At 32.6% G+C, this 17,134-nt stretch overlaps 1 long non-coding RNA gene across 1 annotated transcript; it reads left to right on the forward strand.

Annotated features, from left to right (window-relative positions):
• Positions 1 to 1,005: 1,005 nt before the first annotated feature.
• On the forward strand, positions 1,006 to 2,522 carry LOC136070189 (uncharacterized). Its single transcript, XR_010631476.1, has 2 exons — positions 1,006 to 1,974; positions 2,086 to 2,522. It is a non-coding gene; the product is annotated as an uncharacterized LOC136070189 (long non-coding RNA).
• Positions 2,523 to 17,134: the final 14,612 nt, after the last annotated feature.

Raw genomic sequence — 17,134 nt, forward strand, 5'->3', positions numbered from 1 at the left:
ACACTCTCTCTCTCTCTCTCTCTCTCTCTCTCTCTCTCTCTCTCTCTCTCTCTCTCTCTCTCTCTCTCTCTCTCTCTCTCTCTCTATATATATATCTCAGTCTCACTCTCTTTATCGCACTTTCTCTCTCTCATAGGTCAATTTTCTTGTTATTTTCTAGGCAACCAAACAGAATTCAATCACTCCCTCTCTCTTGCTCTATATCTCACTCTTGCTCTCACTTTCGCTCTTCATAGGTCTGGGTAGTTGATTTTCCTATTATTTTCTAGGCAACCAAACAAATTCTCAACTCAAATTTTCAATTATTCTCCTTCCGATCAAGTATCTATTCTATTTCTTTCAACTTCGTTGTTCTAAAAACTTATTTGTGATCAGTTTGTTTTTTCTTAAACTTGAATTTTGTCCATTCTTTGTTATTCACTTGAAAGATTTTGAACTTTTGTGGTTTTTGTTCTTGACTTTGAAATGCTATGTCAAAATTGAATTTTGTGGTTTTGTATTGCGTGCTTTTAATGTGATTGCAGGTGCATTGGGAGTTTAGCTCAATGAATGGTCAAGGAGAGTTCAAATTTCACTATTTGTGGGATTGAAATCTAGAAAGTGTGTGAGTTCAAATTACAAGTGCTTGGTAAGTTCTTTAGCTAAGCTTCATGCTTAATGTGGTATCAAAGTCCATTGTTATGGTTTTGTGGTTCTCTTCGCTTGTCTAGAAGTGGATTTGGATAATTTGCTTTACATTAGGGTCGGTGGGTTTGGATTGCTTTTTTTATTTTCATTATAGATTTTGCTCGAGTGGGTCTGAATTATTTTAATATTTGACACAATTAACTAATTAATTCACTCTGTTTGTATCGAGGTGGGATTATTTTGCAATTGATTTTCAATGCAATGGATTCATCAAAATTCTTCTTATTCTTATTGACAAATACTGAACATTTTACTTGGTATCATTGATTAATCTGATGCTTACTTCCATGACGTAGTCTGTCTTACATAATTTATATTTATTGATTTTGCAGGATGAAGCAGATAAAATCAGCATTCTACTCACTTTCCAAGGTTTGATTTTTATGTCTATATCGGTTATTGTTTTGCGTCTTTTCCCCTTTATACATTAGCTTGCCACCCTTTTGATTTAGATATCTTATATGTGAGTTGTGATGAAGGTGTTATGATATAATCTTTGAACTAGAAGGTTGGAGATGTCAGCTTCTCAAGCCATGCTTTGATGGTCTAAGATACTCTCTTATGTGCTTCCTGCTTGGCCTACCCTAATTCCCAAACAAGTATAGTCAAACATTTTATTTTAAAAGTTGTTTCAGCACTAGGGGCATTCAAAAGTGATTTGGTATTGATCTTTGCCACAAGTTTACAAGTTATAAAAATTATTGTGAAAAAAAGTTATGCTCTTAGCCTTACTCATTCCTAAATAGCCTTTTTGAAGTTAAATTGTTAGTCTTCATTGCCAATATGCACTACAAGATGTTAAATGCTATTGTCTTAATGGTTTATTTATTGTTTGAACATTATAAATGGTTTATGCATATCAACTATAAACTCTTTTTCTTGCTTCCTTAGTCACAAATGCTAAGCACTCTTCCATTATTAATACTAAACAACTTTTGACACCACTCACTGTAAAATAGGTTTAGGTAATTAGGTAATAACTACCTTAACACTTTTTAAGGCTGTGAAGGGGTGAGGGTGGAATGGGACCATCTGGATTTACATGAAGGAGAGCCATTTTTTATTTTTATTTTTTAGGATGAAACTTTTTTCTTTATTTTATTTTATTTTTTACTTTGGGCATGCAGCACTTGGAATAACACCTGCCTCTATTGTGTTTAAATTTTTATATTTCTTTTTATCTAGAATTGAGTTTTTGACAACACCCCCTCCTAAGGGAATAGGACCCTTTGGATTTACATGATGGAGATGAATCAAAGCAATGGAGATGATTTGAAAACACCCAAGGTTCGTGTATATAATGATTTCAATCTATATTATTAATTGTCTACAATTGACTTTTTCTAAAGTACAGAGAACAATTGTGCTATCATGATCATGGGACTCGTATTTTTATAGGTTCAAATGAATGTCATATCATGGGACTTGTATTTTTAGAGGTTTTGAAGAATTCTTTCGTGTGAAAATGATTCAGTTTTGTGCATCAAGAAATTAGCCTTGGAATTATTGGATACCTTCCCTGCCATGAAACTCTGTTGAAGCATATAGTTTCTACAAATGGATTGATTAAGATAGTTGTGGATCAACTATTCTTAGAAGATTCTTAGTGCCTTTGTGAAGTTTGCCAGTAATATTTCTTTTTTATTTGTTGAAAGGAAATACTAATTTTCTTGGAATATTTTTTCTTTCTCATCCTCCCCCATGTAAAGTGTCTATGTCTGACTCTTCTTACTTGTTGCATCACTCATGTCATAGAGAGTTTCATATGTCCGACTACACACATTATACTTCTTTCCATATTGTGAATTTAGTGATGATGCTCAAGTTATTAATCATACCTTGTAATATTGTAGGCCAGTGTCTTTTATAGATCTGCATGTAAATATTCTGTTTGTTTCATATTTCTCCTATGGTCAACATTTTGATGCAGTTTGTTAACTTTGGGTATTCAAAGTAGTGAATGCATCACATGGGCTAAAGCATTGCAGTTTGAACATGTTATATACCATATTTTATGGATTGTCGAAAATACCCTAAATCTTTAGCTTATTGAAAAGGTAACAAGCTTTTAGCTCAAGGAAATGCCTTTAATTTTTAATGATCAGCTCTCATTTTGATTGGTGCTTGTGGTGATATTTCGTGGTAGTGAGTACCAATCTCAGAGAAAGTGAATAACATTGAGTTGCAGTTGTAGCAATAAGGATATGAAACCAACTATGGAGTTGATAGATCCTTTATCAAACTCATTTTAGAGCCTGGGGCTTCATGCTTCCAAAGAGGGCTACTTGGCTGAATAATTTTAGGAATGAAGAAATGTTTTAGTTTTAGGAAGATTTTGGTTATAATAACTATTTAAATGATTTGATATGATTTAAAAAAAAAAAAAAAAAAAAAAGAAAAGAAAGAAAAAACAAGGAAAGATAATCTTTCTAAAAGAGCTTATATAATGGAAGTCTACTAACTTGGCAAGAGGGCTAGCTTATTGAATGGATTGTTGACAAAGGAATTTAATACTCAGCACTGTTCAACTCGACTAAGCTTCGATTGTAGTGAAATAAACTTTAGGAATGTTGGAAAATCTTTAGTAAAAGTTTTTCTAAAAGATATACTTTTACCTTTTAGAAAGTGTCAAATTTATTGTAGTCTTCTTGGCCTAAAATGTTGTCTTAGTACTTTATTCACCAGTTATTGTTTCATTCAAACTCAATAAGCAATTAGAACCTTTTTGTTTTTGAAATGTTTTTCGTAGCATACAATCAAGGTTTATAATATTCTTTGGTTTTATTATTTTTAAAATTCTTGAATTCTTGTACTTACGAAAAAAGGAAATTCTTGAATTCTTGTGTCTATAAAGTTTGTGAGCTTTTTATAAGATTGTCAAAAAGACTTTTATCTTTGGTGTTATAAGCATTTCACTCCATATGATGTCCAATCAGAGACAATTAAAACAATATTACTTGTAAATTACAACAGAGAAAATTTAATTAACATTTGAATTCAGCTTGGAAAGTTACCGATGAGATAAAACTTCTTTGGGGATGATTAAAAAAGCTAGCTCTTCTAGATTTATTTATTTTGGTTTAATTATAAAACTATAATTTGACACCTCATAAAGACTTTAAATATTCCCTTTTCATTGCTTCAGGAATTAATGCTTTAGGGAGATAAATATTGCTTAAGTATACAGTAAGTAAATGCTTTATTACTGAATTGAAAATACTTCATCTAGAAATCTTAAACTTACTTTTTGTTTGTTGAAGAGGCTTCCTTTTTGAACAGAGTGTTGGACTATTATTAGCCATCATTGAAAGTTAGTCAAAAGTTTTGCATGTATTTCTATTAAGGGGAAAATTTTTGATGTTCCCAAATAGAATATGGGGTAGCCAAGCCAAAACTCGACGATGGGCCCTAGAAAAAAAGCACAAAGGCTTTTGATGTCATGTAAGCTCACCCAAGCAAGAGATGGAGGTTGCACCCTAACAAGAAGACAACAATAAAACAATAAATATGTTACTATTGTTAGTTTGTTATATTAGTAGTCCTTTTACAACATCATAGTTCAAAGTAGTCCTCTAGTGGTACGGTATTATCTCTAGCAGTAAGGTAATTTCAAGTAAATAAGTGTGTTTACATGGTAAAAATCATATGTTTTCTTTATTATTATTAAGTCAACATAAGGGAAAACTTCCATAGTTTCCAAAACATTATGGCCTTCATCATAATAATACTAAACAAAGATTAAAGGCTTTATAGTTACAAATACAAAAGGAAAAATAGGATGGAATGAAGGGAGAGAGAGATCCTAGCGCACTACAGCAAGTATTAAACTAAGCTTTTGATGAGTATGTGGGCATAAGGCATGAATGAGGTAATGTGGACTGTTTTGAGTGAGTGGGATGGGATTAACATTGAGGTTAAGGCTTTAGTGAGTAGTGGGCTAAAGGGGGGGGGGGGGGAGGGTGAGCGGTGAGCTTAAAGAGAGCTAAACCACCAGTAAAATGGCAAATAGATCAGGAATTTCAAAAGGAGTAGCTCCCCCCCCTCCCTCTGTGGGATGAGATGCTTTTGTTTTTATAATGGGGTTTTAGAGAAGCATTAATTAACAAGAATCCAAAAAAACGTAGGACTAATTCAAGGGAGCCAGACAGCTGCATTAATAACCTGGATTTGGCCTAAAAATGGGAGATCTGCTTTTGGGGCTGCCTTGCTTCTTTAGGTAATGATGGGATTTTAGAGTGCTTTGCATTAAATGCAATGTTTTTTGGGGCTAAGCTTAATCTGTGTGATTGAAGCGTGTATCAAGAGTGAATCCTAATGCTGTAACTGAGATTTAGACTCCCAAGAAGTAAGATTCAACACCCCAAGTTAGGTGTCAAGCTCTAAGTTCACTTCAGGGGGTTTCGCTAGAGATCCTTTTTTTGCCCTCCAAACCACATGTTACCAATTTTTCCTTTTTAGGATTCATGGGCTTGGGACATGAATCACGTCTTGAATGTTTTTAACATTTATAGTATCAATTTGTTGAAGTTTGAATGGCTTGGTTTCAGCTCCCCTTCCGCTAGAGGTGCAGTCTTGAGGAAGATGATGGAATCGCATCATCCTTTTGACTTCAGTTGATATGACAGCCCTTAGGCACTGCTCACGTCAGGTAGAGGGTGGCAAAAAACTAATGGAACAGCCCCTAGTTCATCCTCAAAGGCTTGGTTCTCTTATAGGGGTCTCTAGTTGTTTCTTTGATTAGGGATGAACAAGGGCTGGTTGCTCACTTTCAAGCCTCTTGCTGGGACCTTTTTGGGCTGAAACTTTGCTCCATTTCAGCACTTTTAGTTGGGCCACATGGTCCTTTCTTTGCTTGGGCTTGCTCCCTTCTCCACAAGATTCTTGGGCCTACAAAATGGACATTAAAGATATGCTTTGCCATGAGTTTTTTACTCCTCATGGGTTTTAGTTGTTAGTAGAAATAAAATGAATCTATGAACTTTAAAAATATTTCTAATAGATTTTGGGTATTAATTCCCATGGGCTTTAAATAACTTCTCATAGTTTTTACTATGGATTACTTTGTAAATCATATTTTTCTTGGGGCTTTTTTTTAAATAATGGCCTCCAATATTCCTCTTGAGAATAATATTTATCATGGGTTTTAAATAAATATGGTAACAACCACTATAATGGACATGTAGGATGAATAATTACCATGAGTTTTGGTAATAAATGTTATGAATGATGTGATGTAAGATGGATAGTGAACATGAGTTTATAATATGAAATAAATAAATGTCATGGGTCAGATAATCATATCTTTCCTTGGGCTTTTATAAGATGATCGCCATGGGTTTTGAGAGTAGATAATTCATAAATTCCATGAGCTTGTAATATTATAGTAATAGGTTTAAGAATCTAAAGTATTGTTCATTATTGGACTTTTAGGTGAAATGATTATGATATAGTATTTTGTCAAGTATTGATAACCTTGAGCTTTCGATAAATAATGTCAAGTAGTTAAGTTAGGCTTTTAATAGTGCCAACGTAAGTTGGGCTTTTGATATTGCCACTTTTAATATTGTCAATGAGAATTGGGTTTTGATATTGTCAATGTGAATTGGGTTTTGGATAAATAAATCGCCATAGTTTCAAACATTGGGCTTTGATTATGGATTTGAATTCCCTTCATAAAATTGTTTTGCCATGAATTTGAGTCATGGGCTTTTCAAATATTGCCAAGCATAAGTGTTCTTGAGCTTTAAATAGAATAAGATGTGTGTATTAGGTTCATAGGGCCGGTTTTGGGCTTAGTTAAATAATGATAATAAAATTGGATAAAATAGGAGTTTTTTGGTTTTTTTGTGATAGTTTATATCATGACCCAATTTAGATAATGAGATATGAAATATTTGTGATTAACACAATAATAGAGCCAAAAAAATGTTTGGGAAAACCCAATAACTTATAGTGGTATAAATAGGTGGTACTCGAATAAAGTTAGGTGTAAAAAAAAAATGTACCCTAACAACTTCTTCCACCTTTGATGAAGCTAGGTTTACCAAGTTTATTGGTTAATCTCTTGACTTTTGAGATGAGCAAATTAATGAGTGAAAGAATACCTGAAAGGTACAGCTTCACTCTGTTTTCAATTAGGTAATGCAATATGAATTTGGTAGACTAATTCACTTCATAAATGCTATAAAATGGAACATTTATGATTTACTATCTTGTTTAACTATTATGCATTATATACTAGACTAGTAAAACAAAGTAACAATCATGTGCTACATGAATCGGGTGTACCGAATGGCAGTAATCTTTGGAAGAGGCATATTTCAGTGCTTGAGTGGTGCTTTATGTGTAAAAGGTGTGGGAAATCTGTGGATCACCTTCTTCTTCATTGTCCTATAGCATATGAGTTGTGGTCTATGGTTTTTTGTTCGTTTGGTATACATTGGGTTATGCCATATAAAGTTAGTAAGTTGCTTGCTTTTAATATTTTAATATTTTTACCTTTGAGCCTTGACTTTTTGATCCACACAGTTAATAAAATTTAGGTAGCTCATCACTTAAGTCTTACCCAATTTTATGTGGTTTACAAGTTGTCTTTGATGCACCCAATGGTGTAATATCTACAATGAAACTTGGAGCAAATTGGGTGGTTATGCACTTGTTAAAGTGGATGTATGTCCTTCAAGGAGTAAGGAAAATATTGGAGGGATGGGATGTCCTCTACATGGAAGTACATGAAGAAAGGATGCATCATCTTTTTTTCAATGATACTAGCTTTTGTCATGGGCCTAGCCTTCTTGTTGGGAAGTGGCACTTCTTCATATATTTGTTACTTGAGGATAATTGATGGAGCACAGTGGTTTTCAATTTTTTTTTCTTCTTTTAATTAGCCATTTTGAAAACTTGGAACCATTTGAATACTTAAAAATTAGGCTGGTGCTTTGGTTTTTATATGAGAATGGAGTTTAATTTGGAATTGCACAATTGTGTTTATGTTTATATTTTAAATTAGGTTATTAAATTTGGATCAATTGAAGGACTACATCCAAATTAGGTTTTTTTTTTTTTAAAAAAAAAAAAAAAAAACTTATTTCAATGGTTTCAAACTGTTGAAATTTATCTCAAGACAACATATATTTCAATAGTTTTTAATAATATTTCGACGTTTAATAATTGTTGATAAAGGTGAATCACATTTTTCAATGGTCACATAGGGTGTAGAAAAAAAATTTCAACATAATTTTTAATGGCGGTTCTCAATAGTCACTTAAACCGTACGTTGAAAATACTTTTTTCAATGGTTTCTAATACTTTTTTTGACGTTTTCAACTGTTGAAAATAGCAAACTTTCTTGTAGTGTCTCCACTAATAGGTAGTATTAGTGGCGACATTTTTGTCGTCGCAAATAATACGTATTAGCAATGACACAAACTTCGTCACAAATAACACATATTAGCAACTACATTAGTGCCTTTGTTGATAATGAGATATTACATTAGAGACAACTTTGAGTCGTCGCTAATAATCTTTCACATTTTTATGGACTTTTAAAATATTTTTCAATTCTAATTGTCACATTGTGCCTAATGGGAAACATATATTACAATACTTTACAGTCATTCAATTAAGAAAATACTCACATGAGTATAAAGATAAATACAATACTCGAATACTCAACTCAATATTCTATTACAATGATAAACATTCAACTACAAAATAACATACTGTCTAAATTTGATCGCAATATTTAACATTCAACATTCTCCTTTGTATTCACAATCACATGAGCACACATTGTCTCATCAACTGATCAAAATAGTCTTCCTCATGAGGATATTAAAAATCTAATCAGGCTCAACCTTGTTGCAATTAATTTCCACTCAGCGTCATTTGTACCCATGACATGAAACATTTTTCTCCTAACTCAATGTAAGAATCAACGACAACAAAATTTACTAAATATATTTATTCATCCTAGTAAAACTTTGACTTTTATAATTTCCAAAAATACAATAATTAAGAATCTATAAAATCTTTAACAATAAGCTAATACGTAAGAAAACCTTCTTCTTTTTTGAGCATATAATACGTAAGAAAACTTAATCTATATCAAAACTCGTTTTCCAAAAGCATTTAGTTAAAATTTAAAAAATGTATGACCAAACATCATACTTAAAGTCTACCACAAAATTCAACTAATATATGTCCAACAGTCCAAGTGCAACAATTTCCAATTAAATACCTAAAAATTAGCGCAAACTAGCAGGTAATCTAGCTAATATAAGCTTTAATTGATTTTGTTGTTGTATTTTAACTTCATGTATCAGTGCCACTTGTTCCTTTGTTTTCGCCAATTCTCCCTTTGTTTCCACCAATTCTCCTTTTGATTCTACCAATTGTTGCTTTGCTTCAGAAAATTCTAGCTTGCAACTTTCTACCTCACCATTGACCCCTATCTCATAATGCAAACGAGAAGAGGAGGATGTTGTAGGTATGAAAAAAAATTTCCATCCTCCTAGCATACCCCGATCTTGTCCCTAGCATTAGTGTAACAATATCTTCCTCAGTCATTTGAACATCTTCATCGGTTAATTTTTCTTGCATTGGATTCTGCAAGAGTAACATAAACTTGAATTAAATAATTTATACAAATAATTCAAATTTTTTACCTCATTACCTAAATTATTCTTATCAAATAAAAGTGTAAAGATATAACTTACGTAGTTTTCTTCACATGATGTAGTCACAAAAGACCTATCTTTCTTTGTGCGGAACTTCTTATAAAATTAAACTTTCTCAATTTCTTGCCCACTTTGTTTTTACTGCACATGATAGATCGATAATTAACATGCATACACTAGCATCATTATTTTAATAATCTAATATTAAATTGTAGCAACCTCCCCCAAAAACAGCAAGAAATGATTTTGATTCACAAGTATCATCGGCCATTTTCAACTTTTCTCTATTCTTTGTATTCCGTTTTGACTTGGCCTAAAAAATATTAGTAAAACAAAATGTAGCAATTACCACTTAGAGAATTTCAATTAACTAATCATGTCAAACGATTTTGTGTTCAAATTCATTGACAATTTAGTTTAAAGAATATTTACTATCCAGTCTTGCTTCTAAAGACTAAAATGAATCGCAAAGACCAAGCCATGTATCATGTGACAAACCCTTTGGAATATTGACCCTCGCCTCCTCCACCAGTTGCTTTTTGTTAAAGTGTTTCTTGAAGTGTGCATTTTTTTTTTTATAAACTTCTTGAAGTGCGCATGATACTTATAGATACTGGACAATGACTTCTCCATACGTTGGTTATCAGAGCCTCAATGTGATTTGGGTCCAATGTGAAATCAAACTGAAACATAATAATTAAGAAAACAATGGTCAAACATTAATGTTATGATCAATTTAATAATAAAAAAATAGGTGAGGCTTAGGCATGCATTGGATTTATTAAGATAGTGACACGTGTTTAAAAGTAGACACGAGTTATAATCTCAATAGGTCCAGTGCAACTGAATACTAGACCCAAACCTCATCCTAAAAAAACGTAGTCTCTAGCAACAAAATTCACCAATAAAATTTGTTTTCAACATTTGTTGGCGTTCTTTAGGGACTATAGACCAAGAGCCATAGGTAAGGTTAGCTTGATTAATTATTAATGATGTAGCCCACCATTCCTAGTGAACACCTTAACATGTAGAGATAATATATCATGTTTCTGATGTATATGCTATCTCTCTCACAGAAGCTGGGTCTCACAGTTGTGTAGAATCCAGCTGCTGTGAAAGAGATAACATATACACCCGAAACATAATATAATTTTTCTAACATGTGGCCCTACAACTCCTCGTCACTTTGGAGAGATGGTTACAATAATTGGACCAATTTCTCTAAGTCATGCAAAATCGATGCATTTATTCCTACCTCTCTTTTGTTTGATGAACATAGTGATTGTCAGTAAAAGTTTGATAATGTAGTCAACAACACTTTAGCAAAATAATTTATTCACAGCATATATATACAATAAAAGATACTAACACAAGAAGGATAATAGTTGCCCCTATTCATTCCAGTATAATTGTTTTCCACAATAATAACAATTGAGTAAGAATATTTAGAATATAAATAATTAAACTGAGGGAGAGAAACAATGTTTATAGCAAATGGTATCACACACATAACCAAGACCACTGAGAAACTAATCCCCAAAGTTTCAATACGTACTAAGAATCTATTGATTCTGACTACCAATCCTTAATTAGAAGCATGAAACCGCCTAAATATACATAAACATATATTCAATTTACAAGCATGAAAACCAAATAATGAGAACCTCTCTCTCTTACAAGACTACTCTTACCGCCTTAGAAAGAACAATCTAAAAACTAAAAGAATGGAGATTCTAAGTATACGTATGGGTGCTTATGGATAGGTACGTGATTGTGAATGGAGTATAGAGCCTATCTTAAAAGTAACAAGGTCAGAAAATGATATATACAGTTGGATGTGTTTTTCTTTTCTTTTCGTTTTTTTCTATCTTTTAACTCAAAATGGGAGCATGGTTGATATATAATAAAAATAAAAATAAAATAAAAAAGTATCTTAGAGTGTTAATGGACGGGATTAGCGGTGGATATTCTACTTAAATGTAATCATAGTACTGTCTTTGTCCTCTAAATAATCGATACTAGGGGGGTCTAAATGAAGATAAAGGATGATAAACACTAGATCACATAAGTTGAGTTATAACTTAACTTCAATTCCGACCAGCAATGCTTTTAGGTTGGAGTTTTTATTTTTATTTTTTTTAGGTAGGATTATAATTTGACAATAATAATCTTTTTAAGTGGATCAATATTATGTTGAAAATTCCAACCTACAACCCAACATATTCCATGACCCTAGTCCCTAGCCACATGACTATATATAATTCTGGTGGCTGTGTAAATTCTTTGCATGTAATAAAGGGATGTAACATCATTCATGCAGACGGATGTATACAGATAGACTTTTAGCGTAAGTCTATGGGTTCTCCGCCGTGATTGCCACGATTAGCAATCTCGTTGCCAACAGTCCACAATTGCGACTTCAGAAGGCAGACTCAGTCAGTCCTATCTAATCTGACTTGTCAGTTATCAGCTCATAAATAAAATAAAATAAAATATAGACCACGCAATTTACCGTAGACGGCTGATATTTTATTTTTAATTTTTAATTTAATTTATGAGAGGAGTAGTCCTTTCTCACAAAAGATCGGCCCAAGAAAGAAAGGTGAGATCGCTGTCGACACGTGGGGATAATTAACACGTTAAATATGCTGGTCGCAGGGGAAAGGTCAGTTAGGTGGTCCTCCCTCCATATGCTTTTGTGTGTGGGCCCACACTACACAAGTTGGGGTCAGGGCTCAGGACTCAGGAGTCAGGAGGTCCCTCATACGGGGATCACGTGAAATGGTGAGGAGCAAAAGTATTCTGGGCCAACCTTTTCTTTTCTTTTCTTTTACCGTTCCGTTTTAAAAGTTATACATTAAAAATAAGTTTTATGAAAAATCAAATTAAATAAGCATTTGCTTAGAGCATTAACATCCGTTATTTTTAAATTACTATATTTCACCACCCACTATCAACAACACAACTAACAACCACCACGTCATACAGCCACCGCAAGAAACACCAAGCAAACCCACCAAACAGAGCCACCACCAAACTTAGCCCTGAACCTACCGTGCCACCACAACCCACGACTCTCCACATCAATCCCACCACGATCCTTAGCCTCAAACCCACTACAATCCACCACCGAAACTCAGTCCCAAACCCACGGCCAAAACCGATTAGCAAACCCTCACCACCCACGACCAAATCCGATTTGCAAACCCACAACCACGTCGATCTCGCTGTTATAACAACTACCAAATCCTCGACCACGCCAATCTCGCCCAAAGAATTCGACAAACCCACAACCACGCCGTGAGAGAAGGAGTGATGAGAAAATTGGTAGAGGGACAGTGGCTAGTGAGAGGCATGGGGAGAGAAAGGGTCATCGGCAAAGGCATGGGAGAGAAAGAGAGAGCAAATGGTGACCGAAGAGAGAGAGAGAGAGAGAGAGAGAGAGAGAGAGAGATGAGTTGAAAGACAAAACTAAGAGAAAACAAAAGCGAAAATAGTAAAATATATTATCTTGGTTTACAATTGTGCTACAGTGCCATCATACATTTAGGATGGTACTGTAGCATAATTGTAAATTTTTTTGCAATTGCAATATTTTGCAAGTCCAGGTAATGGGATCTTTTTATGCCTTGATGCTAAAATTTACCAACATATGGCATATAGAAGACCGAGTGTGAATACTTTTAGTGCTTACGTGTATACGCAATCGGCTGTAACCTTACTTCTTCTTCTTCTTCTTCTTTTTTATAAGTATTAACACAAGCTATTTTACAACATTTTTACAAATTGATATTGTGGCTAGCTTATTTTCATTTAGGTCCACCATTAACATTATTTCTTCATTTACCAATAATCATTCATCACATCAGCAAGTTGTACATTTTTTTATAAAATAGTTTGTATCTCTACTAGCATTACTCTTTATAGTGCCATCATACATTTAGGATAGCACTATAGTGCAATTGTAAATTTTTTTTGCAATTGCAATATTTTGCAAGTCCAAGTAATGGGCTCTTTTTGTGCCTTGATACTAAAATTTTCCAACATATGGCATATAGAAGATCGAGTGTGAATACTCTTAGTGTTTACTTGTATACCCAATCGGCTATAGCCTTACTTCTTCTTCTTCTTCTTCTTCTTCTTCATCTTCTTCTTCTTATTTTATTTTATTTTATTTTTTTTAAGTATTAACACAAGCTATTTTACAACATTTTTACAAATTGATATTGTGGCTAACTGGTTTTCATTTAAGTCCACCATTAACATTATTTCTTCATTTACCAATAATAATTTATCACATCAGCAAGTTGTACATTTTTTTATAAAAAAGTTTGTATCTCCACTAGCATTACTCCTTTTTTTTTTTCTTTCAAATTTCTCTCCTATGTGTAATACACACACACACACACACACGAAAAGCTTGACCCAAAATTATGATATTTTTGCTCAAAATAAGACCTACTTGTTTTCACGAAAAAACTATCTCCAAGGATATATTAATTTTCTAAAAGTCTAAATAGTCATTCCTTGTCAAGAAATTTGTAACTTAACTAGAAAAATTTTTATCAAAAATATTCAAGGTTTAAATCTCCTCTTCAACACCATAACTATTAAATCTTAAAAAAAATGAACAAGAAGAAGTTGTTCTCAATTTCATATAATGAGAAAGTTTAATGAAAAGAGTTGTGTTTATTATTTTTATTTGATAATTGAGTTTTTGGACCTAAGAAGAAGGTGGATGATGAGTGATATTTTTTGCGTAGGGAAGAGAATATAGATATTCGACTAATGACTTCTGTTTCATTTAGATGTAGTTCTCGGTAAATTATGTTTTTTTTTTTTTTTTCTTAACTAGAATAAAAAAAAATTTATGTTACACTGCGAATCAAAAGCATCAAACCATATTGTACATAAAATAAAACAAATAAAAATGGCACTCCTAGATAAAGGTAGGTAAGGTATGCTATCTACTAATTTAAATACTGACACTGAGTTTGTTAAAGTGTGTTTGGAGTAGGTTTAATTGAGGGAGGGTAAAATGAGAATCTCTCTCTCTCTCTCTCTCTATCTCTCTCTCTCTCTCTCTCTATATATATATATATATACACATTAAGGACATACATTAACCATCCATTTTGAGAAAATTTTTATGAAAAATTAAAAAAACTATCAAAACAGTTAATCACTTTTTCATTTTTCTATAAAAAAATTTCCTAAAATAGTTTACTAATATGTGCCCTTAGAAAGGTTAATGTAATATATATACACACATATATCCTTTTGTGGATTTAATGGTGCTAAGGTGTACAATCCAAAACTAGAAGGGAGGTCAATGTAATTTGAGTAAAGCTCGTGAGAGAAGAGTGCAATTTTTTTTTTATATGATATTCTGTTATTGTTTGATTTGACATGAGAGGTAATTATACAAACATCTCCGAGAGTACATACTATAAATGCGTACTTCTTCTTCTTATATAATAGTAAGTTTTATTAATTATGTTCATAGTGAGATTCACAATTCATGCAGGATGGAGAGTCAAATTTATGGTACTTCCTCAATATTTTTATAAATTTTCATGATAATTTAATAGTTGATGACTAGTATTGTATCCAAGAGTTAGGCCTTTTTGGATATACACCACTGTAAGTTTTTTAAAAAAATGTTCTCTCCTCTCCCTATATGTGTGTGTTAAAAAATTCTTAATATTCTCAAAAGAAAAAACAGTGGGTTAATCCTACATTGGAAAATGAGTGTGAGTTAAAAAAATTTAAAATTTATGTCGTATATCTAAGAGTTAGGCCATTTTTGATATACACAACTGTAAGTTTATTTAAAAAAAACATTTTCCCATCTTCCCATGTGTGTGTGTGTTAGAAAATACTTAGTATTCTAAAAAAAAAAAAAAGACTAGCTAGTATAAATGTTCTAATAATGTAGTGTGGGGGGAAAAGGGCCCAGCCCACCATAATGGGCTGAAAGCCCATAGGAGAGCTATTTTGCGGCCAAGAAGGAGGAGATGGAAAAGGCCGGGCCCATCTGGGAGTAGGACCCTCAGAAGGAAGAGTTATTACCATCCGAATAGGATATCTCCTGTCCGAAGAGGTTGTAATCCTCTGATGCAAATATTATAAATCAATTGTGTGTGAAAGGCCAAAATGACCTTCTGAGGACTCCACCTAATCAAAATAAGCTCTGAGTATGCTGGGAAACAATAAGGATGGAGAAATATCTAAGGGAAAAGCTGCTACCACCGTATTTAATACATTGCAGCAACTTTTCTGGCCGCATTTATGTGGAGAAGACCCCTGAACAGTGCATCCTAACCTACCGCCACTCATGCAAAGCTAAAAGAAGATGCTTGACGTAACGTGTACTCAAGCAAACTCGTGGATGAGGAACAAGTGGACGATGGAGATGAGGAGAAGGGTGGCTATATAAAGGAAGGAGGCTCCTAACAAAAGGGGGAAAGGAAAAAAAGAAAGAGAGAACTTGACTGTAACCCTAAGACCTTTGTTCATCAGATAACCAATAAGATAGCTCTTCGGATTTTCAGGTTTTACGTGTAAATTCATATTGGCTTGTGTTTAAAAGTGGTGATTCATTGTTGTCAATCCAATACTTAACCTAGCTCTTTCACCCATATTCTACAAATTTATTGTTTTGGGCTTGGGCCACAAATCCTAACCCTACAATTGGCGCCGTCTGTGGGAAGAGCTTGAGTGTAAGGGGAAGTAGTAGCAGTTGATCAGGGCCCCCCTACTGAGCCACAACAAGAGAAGGGCGAGGCCTTGGAAGGAAAGAAAACACCTTCGGATCCCCAAGACCAAACTCCCACAAAAACTTAGGATTTAATTGTTTTGTTGTTGTTGTTTTTTTTTTTTTTTTTTTTTTTTTTTTTTTTTTTTTTTTTTTTTTTTAAAAAAATGTATCATATTTAATTATTTTTTCTATTTTCTCATGCGCATTGCATGAGTTACTAACTAGTTATTATATAATAAAAATTGTGTCGTTATTCATGTGGTTGTGCCTAGTTTATGCATTTTCCTTTTTCATGAATTGTTTTTGTTAGCATGTAATGTGACACTATAAGTATAATGAAATAATTAATATAGTTGGTCTAAGAGAAATTATGTTGTCAAAATTTTACTATTTATTTTATATTATTTTAATAATTTATTATTATTCTATATTTTAATAAAGAATTTGGGTCCTACACATCATACTTATATTATGTGGTTTGATATAAGTATTATAAATTGTACAACCTAATTTAGCCATGTGACTAATTATCAACAAAAAAAAATGATTAACATAGTTTATTTTAAATGGAAAAAATATTAACAAAATTTACACACAAAAAAAAAAAAAAAAAAAAAACTACAATTAAGAATTAATTGTCAAAAGCTTCAATATATTTAAAATGAATTTCATTATTTATTTTTAAAACTTGCACTTAGACAATGTGCAATCATGGTGTAGCTTACATTTTTTATTGCTAGATATTTTATTATTAAATAATTATATTATGGAAATTATTTCTTATCTTAGGTATGGTTCTTGATTAAGTTATGCATTACATAGGCTTGATACTAGTAAATGAGAAATTTAAGGAAATTTCACATTAATTTAAGGAAATTTCACATTACTAATTAAAATGAAATTCTGACTAAAAAGGAAACTATTAAAGGTATTATCAAATATTTACTATAAAAAAATAACTTACAAATTGACACAGCAATGTTTTTCAAAAAAAAAAAAAAAAAAAAAA

This window comes from Quercus suber, unplaced genomic scaffold, assembly GCF_002906115.3.
Source record: "Quercus suber isolate HL8 unplaced genomic scaffold, Cork oak 2.0 scaffold_217, whole genome shotgun sequence".
NCBI classification, from domain to species: domain Eukaryota; kingdom Viridiplantae; phylum Streptophyta; class Magnoliopsida; order Fagales; family Fagaceae; genus Quercus; species Quercus suber.